We start from the raw sequence: 8,384 nt of genomic DNA on the forward strand, positions 1-8,384 counted from the left end.
CGTTTTGGTTTTCTGGATAGGAGTTTGCTCGGTTTTATTTGCTTTCCTTTTCTTTTTCTTTTTTCATTTTTTTCAACTACATGGATTTTTTTCAATACACAAAACCTATTTTCAAATTCATGTGCCTTTCTTTTGAATTCGTGAACATTTATGAATTCCTGAAGATTTTTAAATTCGCAAACTTTTTTTAAAGTCGCAATGTTTTTGACTTTGTGAATATTTTCTAAATTCGTGAACATTTTTTGAATTTTTAAAAAATCAAGTTTGTGAAAATTTTGAAATCCATGATTTCTTTCAATTCGCAAAAAAATAAATGAATTTGTGAACTTTTTACGAATTCGCAAACTTTTTGAAATCATGAATTATTTTCAGTCTGTAGAGCCGATAAACTTTTTTAAAATGGATAAGGTCAATGGTCAACTGATCGGATCAGCAGATCAAGCAAGAAAAGAGCTTCTCTTTTGTTTTTTTTAGTGTATAACGAGCAAGCGACTGCGTCATTAGTGGTGTGAGCGAGTGGTTGGGCCATAGCCCGCTAATGTCCACGTGAAGCGCCGTATAGGAGGTCCTCATGCCTAAGAAAGAAATCGAGGTAATGGGCTGACGGTGCTTTACAGTCAGCCCAGTACATAACCTGTAAAGGCGAGCCGAGCGGCATTTCCTATTTAGCGCTGCAGGCGCCCGTTATAGGCAAATTTACAAACGGGCTCCTGCAGCACCCAGCGCTGGGCCGGCCCATTACAGTGCATTCTCGTCGTACGCAAAAAATTAGTGCGCTGACTGAGAATCGAACCGTAGACATCGCTGGAACAGATTCGTTCGCACAAGCACCGCGCCAGCAAGCCGGATAAGGTAAACTTCAACTCTTTACTTCTTTCATTCATTCCATGCCTCTCTCTTTTTCCTTTTTCTAGTTTTCCTTTTTTTTTCATTTCCGTTTTCTGTTTTTTCTTTCTTGTTCTTCCTGGTTTATTCCCTCATATATTTGTTTCGTTTTTTTCTCTTTCTTAAATGCGTAAACTTTTTTCAACTCGATGGTGTTTTTGTTTTCAAAACCAATGAACTTTTTCCTATTTTAAGTGAACTATTTTCATAAATGATGATTTTTTTTCAAATTCGATGAACTTTTTCCAAATTCAAAGAATTATTTTCAAATTAGATGAACTTTTTTTCAAACTCGATGAACTTTTTGCAAATTTGATTAAGAATTTTCAAATTCAATGAACTCTTTTTAAAATCTGATGAACTTTTTTGAAAAGTTGATGAACTTTTTCCAAATCTAGTGAACTTTTTGAACTTTTTTTAAAATTTGATTAAGAATTTTCAAATCCGAAGAACTCTATTTTCCAATCTGATGAACTTTTTTTCAAATTCAATGAACTTTTTTCAAATATGTGAACTTTTTTCAAACTCATGGTCGCTTTCATTTATTGTGATCTTTTTTTTACAAAATTTGTGCACTTTTTTCCATTTCATGAACTTTTGTTTTTGAATTTTTGAACATATTTGAATACATGAACCTTTTTTACATTGGCCAACTTTTTTATGCATGTTCTTCAACTATCCAATTTTTTATATTTTTTCCATAAATTCACATTTTTCATCAATGTTTTCAATGAACATTTTTATAAATTTGATGAACTTTTTTCAAATTTTGTGAACTTTTTTTGATTCTAATGAACTTTTTTTGAAAAGCGGTTAACATTTTTCAAATTTGATGAACGTTTTAAAAAATCTCTTAACTTTTTATCAAAATTGATGAACCCCTTTCTCAAATTTGATGAACGTTTTTAAAATTTGAATTTTTTTTCTTTTAAGAATTTGTGAACAATATTCAAATTCGATGAACTTTTTTGCAAAATCGATGAACTTAAAAAAACATTAAACGTTTTGTTCCAAAATGATGAAATTTGTTCAAAATCACGATCTTTTTTTAAATAATTCAAAAAAAGTGGTACAATAGATGAATGGTTCTGTTCAATAAAATAGCGCTATGGCTTACTATTTATACTAGCTAAATACCCGTGCGTTGCTACGGTGACAACGGTAAACTATACAATGTATTAGAAAAATAGTGTCTTGTTCCTCATTGATTATCATGTACGCCTCAAACCCACTTTATTTGTATGACATCTCATTCTGTTATGCCTACCATGCAAAATATCAATGTGTTGACCATTCCTTCGATCCTTGCCACTACACACGTTGGTTCTTTTATATACAAATATCTTTATCATGGAATTTGTTCCCACCGTCTTTCTTAGAATTAAGTACATAATTTGTGCGAGAGTCGCGAGGAACATTTGATATATAATCAGCATAACAAATCAATCTATAGAATGTTGCAAAATAAGTAAGACTTGGGAAGATATCCATCGGATTTGGACTAACCAGGCCATTCAAATATAAATTTTTATTCCTCTTTCCCTTGTGTTCCTATTTGGCTAAGTCCTGGAATTATTGCCTTTGTCTGGTCAAAGCAAGTGCAGAAACTTCAAAACTATACTGTGTTGGAGACATTGAAAATGTAAGGTGGACAACACGTCAACATCTTACAATCTGACAATGATATATAAGAAACACATACTCAAAGTTGCCTGCATGCTTTGTCATCACTGAAGGGAATTTGAACAACACAGGGAGACTGGTGAATACTGGATGATAAATTATTTATATGCAACAACATAGAGTCAAGTTTTCAGATCATGTAATTTATCCAGCAGGCGTTCATTCAGTTTTCAACATTCGTTGATGAACTACAGTTCTCCCGCTTGCTCCCTCTTCGGAAATCACCATTTCCCTTTCTCCCTCCCAACCCTGAAGAAGATGAAGCATGACGATGGTACATCTCTGTCGTTCATCTCTGCCTCGGGCTCGCAGCTGCTTTTGTTACATATGCACTCTTTATCCAACTCCAATGAATTGTAGGTTCTTTGCTTCTTAGAAAAAATGGCTACACATGAAGGCCACGCCTTAATATAGATAATTAAACAGGGGACATGTGGTAATCTCAAAGTCCTTGCAACCCACAAACAGAAACAGTAACGTGACCAAATGTGCAATTAGCTTTCCTCTTGCTTCACATCAGTGAGTACAAAACCCGTCGCCAAAGTTTTTTTTTGGCAAAGGGTATAGTAAGAAAGCAGGGAACATGTAAAAATAGCACCCATCTGTTGAGCACTCGCACATGTGGACTATCCTGTTGCACCAGCTAAATGCCGGCTGGCGAAAACATGGTCGAGCCCCCCTTTGCCGAGCTTCCTCTCGACCGTGTACTCAGGAGATCTTCCTATCTGGTCCTGATAAGATGAAGGAAGTTACCATCAATTTTTGGCTCTCATTCGATACAAGATTGACAGTTTGCCGTATGTGTTTCACTTCAGCTTGGACAGATTCTGTTGTCGTACCAGCAGTCTGCACTGCTGCTGAATATGCAAACTCTTTCCCCGTACAGTATTTACTTCAACCACATGCTTCAGATTTCCGTAGAAAAAAAGGCTCCCGAACACATAGGTTTGCATCATAAAACTATAAAGCTATTAGAAGCATTGTAGTGGAGTAATCACGTCCATCAGAATAACAACCATTCTAATTCTGTCAATTTTTTCTAATGATGCATCATCCACATAGTTCTCTTACAATAGAAATAGTATGTCAACACCTACAATTATTAGTCCAGGACCTACATACCATCTAAGAACTAAGAAAATACATAATGTTTTAATTGACTCTTTCTCCCGGTAGCATGTTCAGTTGACTCTGCTCAATGTATATATCTGTTAAAGTTTAACTATATTTAGAAGTAATGTCTACCAAACAAACCTCCGTTTGAAAATTAAAATTGACAAAACAATGTGTAAATTGGGACATTTTTCTGAAAAATAGCGACAGTAAAGCTATTGTGCTGCAACAGTAGCAATAAAAGATGAAGATGTCTTAATGTGTAAAGAAATCTGATTGATCTCCTTGGCATCCTCGTATAGCTGGAACATGTATTAAAGGTATAAATCTTTATTATCATCATTCAAAAAAAATCTCAATTACCTTAGCAAAAAGCGTATCCCTAGGCGGAACTCTATAGTGAGGCTTTGCCTGTTGTACGGTGCAAATTCTGTTTTCGCACCAGCAGCTTTGAGTCTGCTGCTAGAATATGCAAAGTCTTTCTCCGTCCAGTGTTTACTTCAACCACCTGCTTCAGAGTTCCGTAGCAAAAACGGCTCCTGAACACATACGTTTGCATCATATATAGAACTATAAAGCTATTAGAAGATTGTAGTGGAGTACTCACTTCCAGCAAATTAACATCCACCCTAATTCTTTCATTTTTTCCTCTAATAATATATCATCCATGTCGTTCTCTTACATTGTACATAGTATGTCAACACCTACAATCATTAATTCGGACCTATATACCATCTAAGTAAATGCAAGCATGTTTGACTGACTACTTTTCTGCGGGTAGTATGTTCAATTGAATGTGTGTATTGATTAACAAAAAAAGTAAATATATGTTGAAGTTTGACTGTATTAGAAAATAAAGTCTACAAAGCAAACCTCCGTTGTCTGGAGAGTCTTTTGCTAGATGTGAATGAAACCTACATGCTATACATGCAAAAATGTTACTGAACGAAGTGACTACCGTGAGTTTTTTTCAAGGGCCTGGCTCACTTCCAGTAAGGCATAGCTGTAAAAAAGCCATAATGGCATTAAAAAAAGGTATAGCTGTAAAAATGTACAAAACAAAAGTACAGATAACTTCCATCCTGTAATAATGAATATATTTTTCTCTGAATAGTAGAATGTGAATACCAATGCTAACAAAACTGAACCTGGAAAAAAATTGGAGTGAATTGGGTCATGCCGATAGGCTTAGGGAGCGACTACCCTGTCGCATTTCCCCAGAACCTCATCTTGCTCTCCATGCTCTCCCCTTCTTCCTTAGTCTTTACACCAATGCCGCTACTTAGTTTCCTCCCACTTCTCTATCGCTCTTTTTGCACCACCACTGCCACGCCTCTTTCTTCTCTGCTGTTGGTGGTGGCACAACCATCACCGTCGCTTTTGGAACTCCACTTAATTATTAAGTATACCATGAGTAATGCATTGTCCCAGATTGAGATTGATCATTTTGTTGCATTGACAAAATAATCTGTATTTGGGATATTTAAAAAAATAGCAGCTGTAAAGATATTTGGTGCAACAGCAGCGATAGAATTCTGATTGATCACCTTGGCATCCCCATATGAGTTGCCTCCTCCGACCATGATGACACCACGCCGCCGCTAAATTATAAGCTAGCTTTACCCCATGGTGTTCACCTTGTGAGAGTTTAACCATCTTCTAGGCCTCATCGGTGAGGGGATGGTGTTCGGTGGTCACCTTTAGGCAATTTTATCAGATGGCTAATAATATGCCAATTGAACCACACACAGATGAAAAATCCCATATATCTGTCCAGATATGAGGGCTGATGGCATCCCTGATGATCACTAACAAGAATGGAATATTCCAAACGGAAACTGAAGGGATCAAGATTTAACAGAAGATCAAACCTGATAATGTAGCATGCAGCGGCTGGAGACTCCTGACACACGCCTCCGCTGCTGGTCAACCACGGGTCAGCAGCGCCGGTGCGTGCCGACGGAAGGGATGAAGAGACCGACGAGACAATGTACATGTGCAGAGAAGCTCCGGCGGAGGGAGCCGCACATAATTGCCAGGCGGAGGATTGGATTCAGACAGCTGGTTGCCATGGCTTCCTTCCATACGTGACGGTGGAGGGTAAGATGGGATCCGCACCGCCCCCCGCCGCTGCCTCCTTCAATCCATGACGGTAGAGTGGCTCGGACGGTCGTCGCCCGGGGGCTCGGGCTATGGCCAACCTAGAGAGGGAGGGCGCCGCGCGGTCGCGAGGAGAGGAGAGAGCCGGATCGTTCGGGTTCGTGCCAAAGAGATCTGGAGATGAGATGGACAGGTCGGGGAGAAGGTGGAGAACGTGTGGGTTATCTCGATTTTTTCGCTACCATGGAACGTGGGGTTCTATTTCCTGCGATTTTTGTCGAACAAGGTGGAGGTAGCGAAGGCGAGGTCGAACCATCGATCGAGGTTGAACCATCACGACGTTCGATCCCTCTTTAATAGTAGAGATACCATGAGTAATGCATTGTCCCAGATTGAGATTGATCATTTTGTTGCATTGACAAAATAATCTGTATTTGGGATATTTAAAAAAATAGCAGCTGTAAAGATATTTGGTGCAACAGCAGCGATAGAATTCTGATTGATCACCTTGGCATCCCCATATGAGTTGCCTCCTCCGACCATGATGACACCACGCCGCCGCTAAATTATAAGCTAGCTTTACCCCATGGTGTTCACCTTGTGAGAGTTTAACCATCTTCTAGGCCTCATCGGTGAGGGGATGGTATTCGGCGGTCACCTTTAGGCAATTTTATTAGATGGCTAATAATATGCCAATTGAACCACACACAGATGAAAAATCCCATATATTTGTCCAGATATGAGGGCTGATGGCATCCCTGATGATCACTAACAAGAATGGAATATTCCAAACGGAAACTGAAGGGATCAAGATTTAACAGAAGATCAAACCTGATAATGTAGCATGCAGCGGCTGGAGACTCCTGACACACGCCTCCGCTGCTGGTCAACCACGGGTCAGCAGCGCTGGTGCGTGCCGACGGAAGGGATGAAGAGACCGACGAGACAATGTACATGTGCAGAGAAGCTCCGGCGGAGGGAGCCGCACATAACTGCCAGGCGAAGGATTGGATTCGGACAGCTGGTTGCCATGGCTTATTTCCATACGTGACGGTGGAGGGTAAGATGGGATCCGCACCGCCCCCCGCCGCTGCCTCCTTCAATCCATGACGGTAGAGTGGCTCGGACGGTCGTCGCCCGGGGGCTCGGGCTATGGCCAACCTAGAGAGGGAGGGCGCCGCGCGGTCGCCAGGAGAGGAGAGAGCCGGGTCGTTCGGGTTCGTGCCAAAGAGATCTGGAGATAAGATGGACAGGTTGGGGAGAAGGTGGAGAACGTGTGGGTTATCTCGATTTTTTCGCTACCATGGAACGTGGGGTTCTATTTCCTGCGATTTTTGTCGAACAAGGTGGAGGTAGCGAAGGCGAGGTCAAACCATCGATCGAGGTTGAACCATCACGACGTTCGATCCCTCTTTAATAATAGAGATGTTTACCGCTGTTACTAAACACAAACAACAAGTAGCTTGTGTGGTTGGCTGCACCTGCACGCTAACGGGAGGTGGTGAGTTCGAAGCTTGCAGAGACCAATGTTTTTTTTCCTTCTTTTGCGAGCCTTTTGGGTTCACTGGTGTGCGTGTTTCGTGGGCCGGCCCAGCGCGGGGCGCTGCAGGCGCCAGGACCGCGAATCTCCCGAGCCGAGCATGTGTAGTGAAAATGTGAGATAAAGAGGTAATGGGCTGACGGTCGCGAGCGTCAGGCTGTTGAGCCTTCGCTGAACAGCACCGCGAACGGGCCGGCCCAGTTAGAGCTACCAAAATCAACGAGCGTACAAAAAAGTGACCAGGAAACTGTTGCGCAAGCAAGAGAACTGGAACTCGTGAATTACGACTAGTGTATAGCTCTTCCAAACCAATAGACCTGACGTGTTCTAGTAATAGATTTCCGGCGCACGACTATAAGAACAAAATTACATCGCCTGATCAATTAAACTATTACGCACAACGGAAAATTCGTTTCTCTTTTCAAACTTTTCAACATTTCTTGGGGAAAATGAAAAGAATCTTATTTTTTAAATAGAGTTTGAAATCGTGATTGTTTTTTCTAAATTTGATCAAACTTTTAAAAACGTCAACATTTATTCAAAACATGAACAATAAATCAAATTTCAAATGATGAACAATTTATAAATATACATTGGACATTTTGTGATATACGCTGAACAATTTTGAAATACACACTAAGCATTTTATAATATACGCTGAACAAGTATTTAAATACACATTGAACATTTTGGTGACATACGCTGAACAATGTTCAAATACTGATTGAACATTTTGTGAATATGTGTTGTACAATTTTAAAGTACACAATGAACATTTTCTTAAGTATACTATGAACATTTTTATATATAAATATGCAATGGAATGTGTATAATACACGAAAAAGAAACACAAAGAAAAAAATAAATACGAAGAAAAGAAAATAAATACAAACAGAAAAAAAGAAATGAAAGGAACAGGAAAAATAAGAAAAAGCATCGCGACCGTGGGCCGGCCCAAATAGGGGGTCTGGTGTCCAGGCTTCAGCGGAGCCACCTCCTTTTGACGCCTGCGGGCGTCAAATAGGATCTGCCCGACTCCCATTGTAATGACCAGGCGAAAGGA

At 40.0% G+C, this 8,384-nt stretch overlaps 1 long non-coding RNA gene across 1 annotated transcript; it reads right to left on the reverse strand.

Moving 5' to 3' along the window:
- Positions 1–2,653: 2,653 nt before the first annotated feature.
- LOC147964772 (uncharacterized) lies at positions 2,654–7,139 on the reverse strand. Its single transcript, XR_015607929.1, has 3 exons — positions 5,553–7,139; positions 4,045–4,220; positions 2,654–3,299 (listed from the first exon to the last, which is right to left on the reverse strand). It is a non-coding gene; the product is annotated as an uncharacterized LOC147964772 (long non-coding RNA).
- Between the last annotated feature and the right edge of the window lie 1,245 nt (positions 7,140–8,384).

The sequence above is a fragment of the Triticum urartu genome, chromosome 6A, assembly GCF_056163025.1.
Source record: "Triticum urartu cultivar PI428250 chromosome 6A, HENAU_Tu73, whole genome shotgun sequence".
NCBI lineage: Eukaryota > Viridiplantae > Streptophyta > Magnoliopsida > Poales > Poaceae > Triticum > Triticum urartu.